Source organism: Heptranchias perlo, chromosome 11 (assembly GCF_035084215.1).
Source record: "Heptranchias perlo isolate sHepPer1 chromosome 11, sHepPer1.hap1, whole genome shotgun sequence".
Taxonomy (NCBI): domain Eukaryota; kingdom Metazoa; phylum Chordata; class Chondrichthyes; order Hexanchiformes; family Hexanchidae; genus Heptranchias; species Heptranchias perlo.
The window spans coordinates 51,883,637-51,900,645 of record NC_090335.1 but is presented as its reverse complement, the minus strand read 5'-3'; the positions used below and the strand labels follow the sequence as shown (position 1 = coordinate 51,900,645).

Genomic DNA, 17,009 nt, shown 5'->3' with positions numbered 1-17,009 from the left:
ATAACAGACCCTGCCAAAGACTTGTGATGTACCAAGCATTGACAGATGACTTGTAAAAGTGTTCAAAAGCAGAATTCCAGAGCTGAGTAACAAGGCAACAAGATCATTAGGGGAAAGACCATGACTGACAATTATGGGTTAGACTAGAACTTTCATAGAAATGGGGGTTTTGAGAGCTAACAACAGCTGCCATAACTTTAGAGTACCAATGTCAGCACAATGTTGATCGTAATGGTTGAAAAGAATGGAGGAATAGAGGAAGCTTCTTTACCGGGATGATCAAGACTAGAGTTGGAGGAGCAAAGATCAGCATTGTCTTTAGGAAAGCTGGTAACTGTACCATTGAATGGAAGGAAGGTGTAGCATTTTGATTCTAGCGTAAAATATTTTGATTTGGTTAATGGCAATGAATATAGTAACCAACTGGAAATATGACATGATACCGAGCAACAAAAAAAACACTAACCTATCGTTGAGCCGTGTTTGTCTTTAGGATGTTAGCTGACTATTCAAAGTAGAATTACAGCATTTCTTGTCGCGCACTATCCTTTCACCTCGGGCAGTAAGGTTTGATTCCAGCTCACATAGGATGCAATTTTATTCTCTTTGCCAGCTGTAAGGAAGTGAGTTTGAGTAGTTCCAGCTCGGACGCAGTTGATATTCTAATTTATTTATCGTTTCTCTACTTAGTCTCGCTCTTTTTCGTTATTTTAATTTACTTTATTTTATCGCCTCGTCCTGTTGCCTTTTTAAAAAAAACTCATTGCCGACAAAAATACGGGAGCGAGTGGCTCGTTCCCTTTAATTAACCCACCTTCTCGCCTATTGAGCGCTCAAGGTATTGGTGTGTTTCCATTCTGAGGGACAACGTTGCGATGGTCCAACTGCTGTGATTATAGACAACCTGGGGGCGATCTTTTACTAATACCAGTGCAGAGCGACTGAAGTAACCTCGATAAATGTGACTAAAACTTTCTCCATGGAAACAACGCTTCTATAAATCCCAGCGGATTGCTGCTATTTGGAGTTGTACCGAGTGGAACCGCAGGTATGTTTGAAAGTAGTAGAAAATGTGCCTTTCTTTAATGCAGCAGTTTAAAGCCTTTTATCATTACATGTTCTTTCTCTGTTTATGTGAGCGAAGGAGCTTTTTTTGGTGCAATTGTTTCTGAATAGTGTCTATTTCATTCAACCCGTGACATTTTTTTTAAATCCTGAGTTTACAAAGTTATAAAACATTGAAGCGCATTGGTCCTGTCGGAATATCTGTATTTGTTGCATCATGAATATGAACATTGTATTGTAGTTATGGTCCTCTGATGTAAGTTGTCTGTTGGCCGCTGACTGGTTGCAGTAGTTCATTTCCAAATCAACAGGAAACTGACATCAAGATAAAGGGCAGAATTTACTGTAGTTGGTGAAGGAAATGCTCCTGCCTTTAGTTAGACTTGCCCTTGCCCGTTTAATTTCCATGAGATCTTGCAGTGGAAGTTGCTGTAAGTGGGAGATGGAAACCGCATGGCGCCCTCTACAGGGCATCTGAGACCTGTGTGAACAGGGCAAGTAACTGTGTATCTCCTTAACCAATCAGATTGAAGGATTGTTAAATGAGCAGTGCAGAATCTGAACCAGGAAGTGTAAGTTTAAAATAGTGAATTATGGTCAAATCAGGTACAGAAAGCGAAATAAAGAGAGAAAAAGAAAGATTGGATTAAGAGAGAGAAAAAGAAAAGGTTTTTAAAAAAAGTACTTAACTTTTTAAAAAATCTCCAACAACAATTAAAAGGTGAAGGAATGAGACTCCACACTTCTAATAGTTAATTTTCAGTGCCAGAGAGTTTGTTTGGCAGTAATTAACACTTATCGCACTATTAAAAAGGGTACTTAGACTGAAATGGACAAGCCCTAACTTTCTGAGGTAAGTTTATTTTGTACCTACCATGCAAGTACAAGAACTTCACGCCATTCAATGTATTTGAACGGTGAGTCAGACAGCGCGATGCCGTTTTCAGGAAGCTAACAGCAGAGTGGCGCATCTCGGACAGCAACTTCCGGATTTTCGCATTCAACCTCACATCTGCCCTCGCCTGAAATTGCTGTGTGATTTGCGCATAAATAACAGTGAGCGCAGTTAGCACCTCCGTTATTTTGACAGGAAAATTTGGGCCATTAACTGCTGCTTTTAGATTAATAGTGGCGTCTGGGAGAGGGGCTCCAGCACGCAGTTACTAAAGTCCAGTTTTCAGACTAGTCAGGCCTGGAGTTTTCTCCTCATTTGCACCCAGAGACGTGGCATAAAAGATTGTGGAATTTTGGACGTAAGTGAGTTACACGGTAACTAAAATACACCATGAGTCCCTCAATCTTTTACAGCCGTCCATCGAACCCTCCATCTAAACAAATCTCTGGCCACAAAACTAGCCACACTCTCCAATGCGAGTCCTCCAATTGCACTGTAGTCTCATAGGAACAGGAGTAGGCCATTCAGCCCTCGAGCCTGCTCTACCATTCAATTAGATCATGGCTTATCTGTAGCTCGACTCCATTTACCTGCCTCAGCTCCATATCTCTTGATACCCTTGCCTAACAAAAATTTGTCAATCTCAGTCTTGAAAGTTCCAATTGTCTCAGCATCCACAGCCTTTGAGGAGAGAGTTCCAAATTTCTACAACCCTTTGTGTGAAAAAGTGCTTCCTGATTTCCCTCCTAAATGGCCTAGCTCTAATTTTAAGACCATGTCCCCCTTGTTCTTGATTTCCCCCATCAGAGGAAATAGTTTATCTTTATCTACCCTATCAAATCATTTTAAACACCTTGATCAGATCACTCCTCCATTCTTCTATACTCAAGGGAATGCAAACCAAGTTAATGCAACCTGACTTCATAATTTAACACTCTAAGCCCCAGTACCATTCTGGTTAATCTGCACTGCACCCCTTCCAATATCCTTCGCATATGCTTCCTGAGGTGCGGTGACCAAAACTGAACGCAGTACTCCAGATGGGGTCTGACCAAGGCTCTAGGCAACTGAAGCAAAACTTCTGACCCTTTGTAATCTAGCCCCCTTGAGATAAAGGCCAACATTCCATTAGGCTTTTTGATTGCTTTTTGTACCTGGATACAAAGTATTTGTTTAATAAATCTGCCATTACCTTGTTATCTATTATCGTATCACCTGCATCTGCCGATAATGGGCCCTCATCTCTCTTAGCCACTCTCTTACTCTTCATATTTATTAAAACTCTTTTTCACATCTGCCGTAATCATTCGCACCCCCCCCCTTCAAAAATGCACCCTTAACCCCTCTGTCCTTGCAAACTACTACCTATCTCTAACCCCCCTTTCCTCTCAAGTCCTTGAATGTTCTGGATTGCTGGTGTACTCAAAAATCCAAATGTTAACTCCATTTTGAATACACATAAAATTGAAAATTATAATCTACTCTGGTTACTATTAAATATAAGCACTTGAGTTGATCACTTCCATTTGTATAGTTTTCAAAGTATAACTTTTAAATATTCACATTTACTCATCTCTCTGGACCTCCAGGAGCTACCTAGCTAACTCAACAAACACTGCTTGAGATCAGCCCATGGAATCCCCATAAGGTGCATTCATTCTGTAACTTTATATTTGCAGCTTGCTGCTGACCACACTCTTTTAAAAACAATGGAAAACTACAACTGTGAACCAAGTGAAATTCTTGTCACCAGAGGCATGGTGCAGCTACCAAAACTGCTAGTTTAGCTCCATGCCCCGATGGTAGTACTGCTTACAATAGCAGCACAGATACAAAGCAACTTGCGGCTGGCCAAAAAATTGACCACCAGTGGGCTGAATGACTAAAGTACTCCCACCTCCTGCTCTGTACAGCTGGCAAAACAGTTTCATAATTCCAAGGCGGCCTTCGAGACACACGACAACGCAAAATTGTCGAGCAGAAATTGATAGCCAAGTTCCGCACCCATGAGGACGGCCTCAACCGGGATCTTGGGTTCATGTCACGCTACACGTTACCCCACCAGCGAACAAATGTTATCTGTTTTTAATATAATGGGTCATTTGCTGGCTCTCTCTGCCTTCCGGATGTTTCTGCCTCTCTCTGTGTTTTTTTTTTCTCTGTTTTTTTTCCCTGTTTGTTTTTTTGTTGAATGTGTATTCGGAGGTTCTGCAGGTAACACCTCTCTGTCTGAACACGGTGATTGCCTTGGCAACGGGCAGTTGCAGGGGCAGTCTGTAAACACCATGTATTATTGTTCAATATGTATAAATGCGTAGGCTTCAAGGAGATCTTGAAACATTTGCCTGAGGAAGGAGAAAATCTCCGAAAGCTTGTGAATTTAAAATAAAATTGCTGGACTATAACTTGGTGTTGTAAAATTGTTTACAATTGTCAACCCCAGTCCATCACCGGCATCTCCACATCATAATTCCTGGACTGTGTGAACATTTCTCAGCCACTGGGTGAGGTACCAGCACCTGTGAAGTAGTTGCGAGATTTGAAATTACACGGGGAAAATAGGAATGAAAACTTAGCGTGTTCATCTGATATTACTTTCTTTGCTAGCTAATATTTATTTTACATAGGTTAATATCTATGTTAAGATAGCGGTGAGGGGAATTCTAGATGAATGTGCTAAAGGTTTGCCTAATATCACAATGCAAAAATATCAAGGCCCTGTTTTGAGCTTGAAGCAATTGCATAAGCTTATGCATATACAGCTGTTTATACTCTACCGTGCGGTATAAACAGGGCAGTTTCTACTGCAACGGAACTAGGAGCCTATGTTGGAGAACTGCTTCGGGAAGTAGTCCTTCACTATAAATGCAATAGTTTGTGTCCGTGAGACTGGGGTATTTAGAGACCAATGGTGGATAATTATATTACTTGATTGAATACTTAGTGGGAACTGGAAAAAGTGTTTGCAGCACACAGGAGCTCACTCAAAAGGTCATCTGCACACAGAAGAGATGATCAACTGGTAGATGATCAAGTTAAATTACTTGCATTATTTTTATTTGCTGGCGGATTAAATATCTAAATTCTTTCTAAAATCTCACGAGTTAGATGTTTGATTTCTACATAAATTCCCCTCCCATTCAGTATTTGTGTGAAACTGATGCCTCAAACCTAAGAAACCTCACCTGGTTCCCTCAAAGGGTCAGCCTATTTATCCAGTGAACAGCTGATACATGCAGACCAGGAAGGACACATGTGAACCATATTACAATTATTTTGTTAGTGAATAAAAGTGACAATTTTGAGGCTCCTCTTTTGGAGAGGCTGTTAATCCAGTTAAACTCATACAGTTTGCTACAGTCTGCTGTAGTTTCTAGACCTTTGATCAGGGATAAATTACAAATGTCAGCTTGGTGCAGTGTCAGGACACTTGTTTTTGAGTCAGAAGGTTGTGGATTCAAGCACCTCTGTCTCCATCTTGTCCACCCGTCTCTCTCTCTCTCTCTCTACACTCACTCCAATGATGAATTATGGGAGCTAGAAGAAAGCCACATTTGAAAATCATTAGATTGGTGAGACTTAAATCAAAGCAGTTTGTCCCTCCCAACCCTAAAATTGGCTTGTATTTTTTTGTTCTAATCTAATACTGCTTAGATCTGACATTATGTGGAAATGTATTCAATCTTGGGTTTATGCCAATTGGCTGTATACATTGCCAAGTTTTGCATGAAACATCAAAGATTTAATAGAGCTGTTTTCATTCTAACTAGAGACTTTGGCAGCAGTAAAGGAAAGCGCATGTTTTCTTGTGAGTTTCAGCATAGAGTATTTTGGCACCATACAAGGCAGAGGGGCTTACATCAATATCAGTGCATTATATTTGAGATCCCATACAATTTTGAAGTACATAATCCAACAAGGATTTGGAAATGAGCTAAGAATGTCTTAAGATATGAGAGCAAGAACAAATTTATCTGGGAAGATACTTTGTATAATTACAGCTTCCATATTGGTCAGTTTTCTTTTAAGCTGAAAAATCTGTTTGTTACATTACTATTCAAATTATTTCAGAAATTGAATGTAGATTTGGATGATCTGAGCTGATTTCATTCAAATTGTTTCAGAAACTAGAACATACACTCCATCTATGCTACCACAGAATCAGACAGCTACCCCCATGTAGAATCTGACACCCTCTACTAGACTAGCAGCTCACCTAGTACACACTGCTTTAGGGGCACATTGTTTTACTGTCTAAAAGGCCATCTTTTTTATGGGATCGCCTGTATGCGTGCTCTCAATCACTCTTTTTCTCTGACTTATATCCTGCAGTGAGCTAACCAACAGATACACTGCTGCCATTACTGCGATATGGTAGTTAGAATACTGTTCTTGAGATTCTAAACATGGCTGCAATACTTGTTAAAACTGAAGTGTTAGTGATGCTGTGAATAGTTTGCTTAATATCTTTAAATAGTTGATAGACTGAAGGAGAGGGAAAACTTAGAAGTGAATTCCTCCCCCAAAGATAACTAATTATTCAATCTTTGCTGTCAAGAAACTGCTGGGTACATCAAAGCAACAATTTGGAATTTTTTTTCCCATTCTAATCATATTCATGATTAAGAATTTCTGGCTTTCATGCCAAAACCACCAGGGGGTAAGAATTCCTCTGGTTGCTATGTGTTACAGCATCATAAATGCAATTGTGAAAATTTCTATTGTTTGACATTTCTAAACAGTTGATATTGATAACCTCCTAGCTATTGACCTACAATATACAAAAATTGTGTTTTTAAAAAATTGTGGTACAAAAACATTGCTCATAAAGAACAGCATTCAGTAATGAAAGGGTTAATTACTCGTTGCCCCTAAATAGACCCTGCTTCATAATCCCGCTCTAATTAGACATGTGAGTTCAACAGTAGGATTGACCAACTTGCTGTAGAATGAACATGCAACCTTACAGAGAATCATTAGCAGAAACTGACAACCCAAGGTCTTGCATGTCTAATTCATTATTTTCCAATTTTTAAATTGTTTTCACTGCTCTTATCAAATTTTAATCGAAGAGCATATCTGTGCCAGATTTGATTGCATGTATCATTTTTGCAAAGTGTTTTTAAAATTTGTTTTTTCTGGGACGTACTGTTGATGGAAGACAGATTGGGTGCATTTGAACACTTCACTTGTTAATGTAATATGATACAGCTCTATGGACAGTAAGTCAGAGTCCTTTCAAGTATGTGATGTTTTGGCTCAACAGTAGTCCCTAGGCTGTTACTTGTGCATTATCCATGACCAATTTATCATCCTTAAACTGATGTTGTCAGTCAACATTCATTTGTAAATTAGTAGTTCTAGGACAGTAGAGAGCACTCTTCAGTGCCCAATTTTATTTCTTACAAAGTAATGCAATTAGCTATGATATTGAGTGCAGTACAAAAAGACAATGGGTCGGATTTTGCTGTGAGCGGCGAACAAACAGACCCTGCCATTCATTAGACTTGCACTTGCCCATAGACTTTCTTTGAGCTTTTACACGGCAAGTTACAGTAAATTAGAAATCCATTCAGCATGGTGCCCTCTACAGGGCATTTGGGACCAGTGTGAACAGGGCAAGCAACTGCGTATCTCCTTAACTTATCAGGCCGAAGAATCGTTAATGAGCAGCGCAAGGACTGAACCAGGAAGCGCAAGTTAGAATAGTGAATTCAACGTCAAATCAGGTATAGTAAGCAAAATAAAGAAAGGGAAAGAAAGATTGGATTAAGAGGCAGACAGAATATTTTTTATTTAATTTCTTTTAAATGTCCAACAATAATTAATACCTGAAGGAATGAGATTCCACACTTATAAAAGTTAATTTTCAGTGCCAGAGAGGTTGTTTGGCAGTAATTAAGACTTACCACGCTGTTAAAATGGAACTTGCACTGGAATAGATAAGCTCTAACTTTTTTTGACGAGTTTAGTCCGTATCTCTGAGGTAAGTGCAGGAACTTCACGCTGTTAAACAGGGAGCCAGACAACAAGATGTCGTTTTCGCACAGCTTTTGGTGGAGCATCATATCTCTGACAGTAACTTCCAGATTTCCGCGTTTAACTGCGCATATGCGGTCGCCGAAAGTTACTGTCCGATTTGTACATGAATAACGGTGAGCGCTATTAGCCTCATTGTTATTTTTACAGCAAAATCTGGCCCATTTACTTATAAATCTGCTGCTGAATATTTACAGTAAGGTAGCTGGTTAGAACATTGTAAGGCTTGCGATCTAGTTAGTTAACTTCGAACAGATATTTTTCTTCTTTACTCCTCCTACCTCTCCTCTGCTTTCTTTCTCAATTTTCTCCCCTTTGCTTCCTCCTCTCATGTAGGTGCTGACTCATGTTATATACTGCCTAAGTGGTTACTTCATGTGTGAGCCTAGGCAGATAATCAGGCTAGTCAACTCTCGTCCAGTCGAGCCTAATGCCATCATAACATATATCTACACATATGCACTTTTCATTTGGAGTCATCGGATGTTGAGCAGAATGAGAACTCTGCCTGAGTTCAAATAACTGTATAGAAACCAAGGATTGTACCTAGGGGCATTATGGTCTGTGTCACTTATTACCACATCATGCAATGTCTTTTGCCACAAAGACAACAAGACATTCAGTCTTTTGAAGAATGAAGCTAAAGGTATAAGTTGTTTAAAATGGAGCAGTCCCATAGTTTGAAATGTTCAGCTACAATTCTTCCCAGAGAAGATCCTGAAAGAACTGCCATCTACTAACCTTTTCTTTATGGAATGGTTGCAGCCCCCATTGGTGATTTTATATCTGATGTAAATCAATGCTATCATCTGCCTCTGCTCATCATTCTTTGTGGAATGACAGAAATTTCCCTATAGCTATAGAAATCCTTACATTCCAGAAGTAAGGTTTCTTTTTCATTTTTGGATCCTTTCTAACCTTAGTCTAGAATTCCCTGCTCCATATTACCTCAAGTATGTTTACCAGCTCTAATATCTAGGTAAACTTTCAGTAACCTGCCCAAGATAATGTCCACTTTATTTCAAACTTTGATTATCAAAGAGAATTTATTTAACAATAAGTGAATAAATAATTTAATTATAGTAGAAATTGTACCACCCAACTCCTTGAAAGGAAATCAATGTTTGCAATCTCTATACGAAACAATGATTCTTTTGAATTAACATATTATATACAGTGATTCTTTCCTTACATTTCTCACCACTGTGGGAGTTGCACCAGTCTGACCTAACTCTTGAAGGTTCCAAATCGAATCTTTCTGATTTGAACAATTCAACTTATTAAATACCCCTCAAAACAGTAGCCAGGGTTTACCGGATTTAAATAAATGACTATTCAATTCAAAAAGGAGCTGTCAGTCATACACATAACTGAATGATCACACAGCATTGTTTATACTTGAGTTATGTGGCAGTGCTCCTCTCAATCCTGCAACCTTGGAGATAACCAACCACATCTCATAACCGGGGTCAGCTTGGCTCAGTGGTGGCACTCTCCCCTCTGTGTCACAAGGTCATGGGTTCAAGATCCACACCAGAAACTTGAGAACATAATCTAAGCTGACACTTCAGTGCTGTACTGTTGGAGGTACCAGCTTTCGGATGAACCGAGACCCCGTCTGCCTCTTAAGTGGATGTTAAAGATCCCATGGCATTATTCCAAGAGGAGCTGCTCTCGTGATGTCTTGGCCAATATTTATCCCTCAACCAACATCATTAAAACAGATTATCTGGTTGTTTACCTCATTGTTGTTTGTTGGTCCTTGCTGTGCGCAAATTTGGCTGCTGTGTTTCCTACATTACAACAGTGACTACACTTCAAGAGTACTTCATTGACTGTAAAGCACTTTGGGACATCCTGTGGTTGTGAAAGGTGCAATATAAATGCAAATCTTTTTTATCAGACAGATGAACTTTAATGGGTCACGTGGCCTTTTCTCATCTTTGGCTGTTCTTATGTAAGTTATCAACCAATAAACTTGCTGCTGGTATTAAGTAAATTTTGGTCTAAGTTCAAAAAACAGCATCAAACTGCTTAGCACAAAGAGGAGAGTGACTGCCAGGGGGAAAAAAAGTATTTATTTACCATTTTTTTTGTTTTTCACATCTCATTTGTCTTTTGTAGACTGATCCTCAGTTGAAGGGCTCCTTTGTACAGCTCAGATGCAGATATTACATTGAAGTTGAAGGCAAAAACACACTTTCACTAACATCAAGGAGGGGATCCTTGCAGCACATAGCTACTTGATATCATTACTGCTGCATAGTTAGACTGTTTGCTACTTGGAAATTGGCAGTGAGCCTTGCAGATTGATATGCAAGTATTACTCATCAGCAAAGCAAGTCAATTTTAAAATATCTTCTGTTTGTATAAAAGAGCCCTTGAACTATGGATTAGCCAATAAATATGGGAGAAACTGGAAAAACAATGAATGTGGGAAATATAGAGGAAGATATTAAGAGGGAATGACATTCAAGCAGGTTTGATCATTATTCATGTGCTCCTTCGACTTGTGACATATGTATCCCAATGCTCTTATTGTGTATCTTCATTGCAGTGAATTATTATATTAGAAACAGTAAAAATAACAGTGATGTGGACTGAAGACTTCAAAATTAAATTACTTGTCAGACGTTGCCCTTTTTAAGACGATTGTGGACTCTGATTGATATTGACACTGCATCTCACTGATAATCCCTGGCTCAACATGACCTGATCTGCACTGAAAATAGGGACTCATATACAAAAGGTATATTTACCGCAAGCCAATGAGCACTAATCAGTTTGACTGTAAAGTGGCTTCTTTGGGGAATTCTGAGAGATTAGCAAGAACTCAATTTTATATGTTTACTTTTTTTGTACATAAATTACAAAATATAATTCCCCGATGGCTCAGTGGGTGAATGTGTCTGATATCCATGGAACCGTACCCTAGCATGAGACCAAGCCTTGAGGTGTGGAGAAAATGGGGAGGGGACAAGTTGATCTTAAGCATTCTTGATCTCAAATGCTGAGAGGCACGTCAGAAATTAAAAAGACAGACTTGCATTTATATAGCGCCTTTCATAACCTCAGGATGTCCCAAAGCGCTTTACAACCAATTAAGTACTTTTGAAGTGTAGTCACTGTTGTAATGTAGGAAATGTTGTAATGATAACAGTATTTATCAATGTAGCATAATATTCTGTTAGTGTTGTAACATTAACGTCATAAATCCCAGTAATTTACAAATACTTATTTTCCAAGGGATGAAAAAAATAACATGTCACTTGCTATAGACCACTGAGCAACACTGACCACATAACTCACAAGTAGCGCAGATATGAGATGTGCTACAGTGGCCAGTACAGAAGTTGTTTTTAATGTAAAAACATTAGTTCCCAAAATGCATTTATTTCTACAACAGTTGATTTATAAAGATCAATATTTGAGAGATTAAATTCTACTTAATGGTTCTGATTTTGGGGGTTCTTAGGAATACAGATTTCACAAAGCTGTGAAGTGTGTGGGGAAGATAACAAATTATCAAATTTTCTCCATTTATACTCGCTTCTGAAGACAGGCATGTTTAGTCACATATGAATATCATTAAGACACATTTAGCTTGTATACCCATTAACTACCTTTTGGCTACGTGTGAATATCATGGCATGTTTGGCTGTGCGTGAATGTTACTGCGACACCTTTAATTCCAAATGAATGACACTATATCCTCTCTGAGCTTTATATTAGATGCTGAGTGTAAAGTTCTGATTTGTGTCAATGATACAGCCTTTCACCGGTTTAGCCAACAGGGTTGTAAATGCCTGCATAAGAAACTCTGATCTTATGCAGCAAGTTGTAATGATCTGGAATGCACTGCCTGAAAGGGTGGTGGAAGCAGATTCAGTTGTAACTTTCAAAAGGGAATTGGATAAATACTTGAAGGGGGAAAAATTTACAGGGCTATGGGGAAAGAGCAGGGGTATAGGACTAATTGGATAACTCTTTCAAAGAGGTGTGATGGGCCGAACGGCCTCCTCCTGTGCTGTGCCTACTATGATACTTACAGCACAGAAATAGGCCATTTGGCCCAACTGTCCTATGCCGGCATTTATGCTCCACACAAGCCTCCTCCTACCCCTCTTCATCTAACCCTATTAACATACCCTTCTATTCCTATCTCCCTCATGTGCATATCTAGCTTCCCCTTAAATGTATCTGTTATTTGCCTCAACTACTCCTTGTGGTAGCACGCTCCACATTCTTCCCATTGTTTGGGTAAAGAAGTTTCTCCTGAATTTCCTATTGGATTTATTAGTAACTATCTTATATTTATGACATCTAGTTTTGGACTCTCCCACAAGTGGAAACTTCTTCTCTAGTCTACCCTATCAAACCCTTTCATTATCTTAAAGACCTCTATCAGGTCACCACTCATCCTCCTCTAGAAGAGAAGAGCCCCAGCCTGTTCAGCATTTCCTGATAAGCGTACCCTTGTTGGATTCAATTTCTATAATTTTATTAACTGACCTGGTTATAAATCTTAGATAGATAGTAAAAATTTAAATCTAAGTGCACTTATTGGGATCATGATTAAATCTTCTACCCTTTTAAGTATATCTTTAATGTTGAGATGTATTAATTTTGTATTACTACAGTCTCTACTTTATTACATATGAATTCCTCAGTTATTAAATCCTTAATTTAAGTCTTTAAATTAGTATGAGCTGACATTAATACAGTAAATCCTATTCTGCTCTGCTGTGAGCTGTTGTTAGTTTCACAACCCCAGCAGGTTAGCTCCGTACTGTTTTGAGGTACGCAGAGTAAATTACATGCATTTGTCTGGGAGCCAGCATCAGGGCAAAGTGTTTAAAGCTGCATTCATGGATTTTGTTGGTTCATAAAAGAGAAGTATTTAATCCTTTTCAATGAGCTTGGTTTGTAGCAGACATTATCCAGGGTAGCTGTAGAGAAGCTACAATTGGCCACGGTGTCACTGCTCCTGATTGGTATCCAGTAACCCCTGCTATAAGTGGACATCTAGTAAGGACAGGATTGGGATTAGCTATAACCAGGGTTACAAACCCACCAAGTCTCGTGGAATGGGGCATGAATCTCCTGAGCACTGCTGCTAGCTGCCCGTGAGAGCAACGGCCCCCTGCTCCATGACATCACAGGCTGAAGCTGCAGAGAGCCTGCCCCTGCCTTCGGGGTGACCGGAAACGGGCCGGTTGCTGGGAGTCTGGACGGTGGGGTGAGGGGGGAAAGAGAAGAACGAGAGAGAGAGACGCAGTGGGGAGAGATGCAGAGCTAGGGTGAATAGGGGCTAGTGGGGCAGAGGATTGGGGCTCAGAAGTGGGGTGGGAGACAGCAGACTGGGTCAGGGGAGGGGAGACAGGGGACTGGGTGTTGGAGAATGGGAGATCAGGAGAGAGAGAGGGACTTGGGAATGGTTATTGGGGTGGGGGGGGGGAAGAGAAGAGAGAGATGCAGCAGGGGGAGGTGCAGAGCTAAGGTGAATAAGGGCTAGGGGGGTGGGAGACAGCAGACCAGGGTTGGGGGAGAGGGAGATGGACTGAGTGATCGGGAGACTGGGGAATGGTTATCGGGAGAGAGGGAGATGGGAATAGGGGTTGGGGGGAGAGAGGGAGATTGGGAGATTGGAACTTGGGTGGCGTGGGAGAGAGGGAGACGGGGATTGGGGGTTGGGTGAGGGAGGGGGATTGGGGATCGGTTAAGGGAGGGGGAATGGGAGTCGGGTGAGGGAGGGGGAATGGGAGTCGGGTGAGGGAGGGAGACAGAGGATTCTTAATGAAAGAACCAGGGGGGAGGGAGGAGGAAGGTTTTTTATGTGCTGAGGGCTATTAGAACATGGGATGCTTCACTACAAGTAGCTATTGAGGCAGAGACCAGAATATCATTTAAAAGGGAATGGATAAGTATTTGAAAAAGAGGAATGTAAAAAGATCTGAGGGGAATGGGGTTACATGAGTGAGCGCCAACAGGCACTGGGGGCTGAATGGCCTCCTCTTGTATCACTCTATGATAACTCTCCTTTTATTGAGTTTGAACCCAGTGAGTGGTTTAGAAATGATAGTGCTGAGCTGAATTTAGGACATTGTCTCCTGTGAGAAGAGCCCCAAACACCAAGCCCTTTGTGTGATCTCTCTGATTGGTTCAGGTCGGTCTGTGCCGGCCACTTTTGACATGTGAAGTCCAAGTACAGATCGGCTTTGACTGAGGCTTCCAATTCAGTGTTGTCACCTTCACACACAACCCAAGTCCAAACCAGAGTTGAAGGAGATGGGGAGAGACATGGGGCCTGTTAAAAGTGGCATCAACTGGGGAGCCTGGCCGCACCTTGAGCAGTGCAGGGGATTCTGGATGTAACGGGGTGAATATCAACGGGTCATAAGATTACTACTAGATACAGATAGGATATTGTGGTGTTACACCTACTACAATATCTCACTGATAGTATTACTGTCGGTTATGAGTGGAATCTGAATATTACCAGTATGACTATTATTTATCGGTGCAATTTCAGTGAGTTACCATTAGTTACTGATTGAATCAAAGATCCCCCCACCTCTGGTTTCCCCGCTCTCAGTTTCCCTTCCTCACCTGCTCGTAGGTGGCCGCCTGGTTCTCGGAACTTCTCGCACAACATGAAACCACAAGCAAAAATACTTAACTACAGGGAACCCAACCTTTATACTATAAATGCAATAGCATTTGCAGATGTCACGTGGTCACATCTCCAGGAATACCTCCAACCAGAGTTGGCAACCCTAGCTGTAATGTGGCTTATGCTTGAATAGCCTAGTGACAAATCAGTAATGGCCACTTTGGCCAGATGTCTATGAAATTGTACCGTAGCGTGACACAGAAAGGTGGTTGGGGGTTGGGAAGAGAAAATTAGATTGGAAGAAAAATAAAGGGGACTGCTCAGCAGTGCAGTGGGTTAACACGGTCACTTTACCTCAGGAATATGGAGTGAATTCCAATCTAAATGATGGGATTAATCTCTTCCCAATTAATAGTAAGGGATCAAATTTCGGACTGGAACTTTTCCACTGCTAAGTATAAGCACGCACGCACGCACACACACACACACAATGAGTTTTTGTGCTGTTTCACTGATTTACAATAGATCCTCACCAGGGAAGAATGATTTTCTGGAAACTTCTAATACTGAAAGTTGGATGACCTGGTCATTGTTTTTTGACTGCAATGAGTAATTTACAGCCTTTTACAGCATCCCTTATCCTTGAGAACTCATTATTTCCTTGGGCATTTTCTCTGGATGGAGCATAGATAGTAGCATAGAGGCACTTTTCTTCAGTGTACCTCCAGCAAAGAGAAAAATAGAGTTGCTTATTTGTTAATATATGAAGCTCACTGCCTGATTACATGTGCATTGTTGATTCTTGAATGTTGTAAATTTACGAATCTCTTTCGTATTATTGTGTATCCATTCAATAATTTAATCTGATGTAAGTGTAGAAAATTCTTCTGCAGGCAGTAGATGTTTGCAGACTGTTACTAGGTTCATTAAACTTGCTCCATTATACTTTAGAGGATTATAGTCTTAGTTTTGGACTGGGTAGTTAAGTATCTGATTGAGGGAGAGGGAAAGTATAAAAATGGATAGGGGAAAGTTAATTATTCTGCTTTGCAGTCTTTATTGACTATTTTGTAGTAATTTTCAATCAATTTTTTCATTCCAGATCTTTCTTTCCCATACTCCCCCTTTACTTCCTTTTCACCCCCCAGTTTCTTTTATTCCTCTGCATCAGAGATTCTCAAACGGGTTGGGAGGGGGGGGGGGCAGCCGAGGTTGGCGGCACAAGGAGGATACGCTGGCCAAGAGGGAGAGCCACGGATGCAGCCTCATGTAACCCGAGGAGGTGCATTATGGAGCGATCTTAGTGCAGCATTGGGTGTTTGAATCTCTGCTGCTTTCTAGAAGTGGACATTGGACCCATCGCAGCTGCTTCTGGCGTGACAGTAATCGGTCACCATGCACCAGAAGCAGCTCTAATGGGTCAAAATGTCCGTTTCTAGAAATCGGCGGAGATTCAAACCTCCCATGCCGTGCTGAGATCGCCCTGTAATGCACCTCCTCCAGCTAATGAAAGGCTGCATCAATTAAATGGAGACATTTCTGTGGCACCTCCTGACTGCTGCATGAAAGTAGGGATCCTTGAAGCAGTTGGCTATTGAGGCACACACTCCCTAGATTCGTTCAATTTTTTCCCCCAGTTTTGAAACGAATAGGATTGAACTCTGCCATCTTTACTGTTTCTTAGAAAAAGGAGGATGTGTGAATGGGACATGAATCTCCAAAGGGGGGCTCAGCAAAAAAAAAGTTTGGTAACCGTTGCTCTAAAAGTGCCTTTTTGTGATGATAGGTCACTGACAATAAAGGGATATATTTTACTTGTGGAGAAATATTAATCTTTTCTCTGCAGTGGTAGGCATATCTGATAAGAAGAAATTTATCTACAATTGGAGAACATTGTTGGAGTCCACTGAAAAACAAGAAGTATTTTTCAAGAACTTATTGTTAATGGATTTGCTAAGTCTGCAAGAGATACTTCTTTAATAGATCATAGGGAAGCTAATTAATAAATAATGAAACTTCATAGTGGTAAGTTTCACATTCCACTGATGCTTCCAGTTTATAAAGGAGGTTGTTTGCACCTTATGTTCAGCTACATTTGCTCAACCAGACCACTGCTCACCAGTGAGTTTTGGAATCCAAAGGCTGTTATCTTCTTGTACTGTTGCTTATTGTGAGCTGTGGTTTATGTTGCACTGTCAAGGTTATTCTGAGTTTGGATCATTCATCCCCTCTGGTTAATATCTACTGAGTACTTTCAATGTTTTCCAAAATGATTTGACTATTATTTGTACTTCTACTTGCTTATAATTTCTCACCCCCATTTTTTTCTCCTTTTCTTTGGCAGGGTCAGCTGCCCTTCTTTAGTGCACCAAGTAACTATTCATATGTGAGCCTGGA

The 17,009-nt window shown here is 40.5% G+C and overlaps 1 protein-coding gene across 1 annotated transcript in view; it reads left to right on the top strand.

Moving 5' to 3' along the window:
* The first annotated feature begins 573 nt into the window (after positions 1-573).
* gpr156 (G protein-coupled receptor 156) overlaps positions 574-17,009 on the top strand; it is a 53,784-nt gene continuing 37,348 nt past the window's right edge. Inside the window, exon 1 of the mRNA XM_067993019.1 lies at positions 574-1,048. The gene's annotated coding sequence lies outside the window, so the exon portion shown is untranslated. The remainder of the gene's footprint in view (positions 1,049-17,009) is intronic.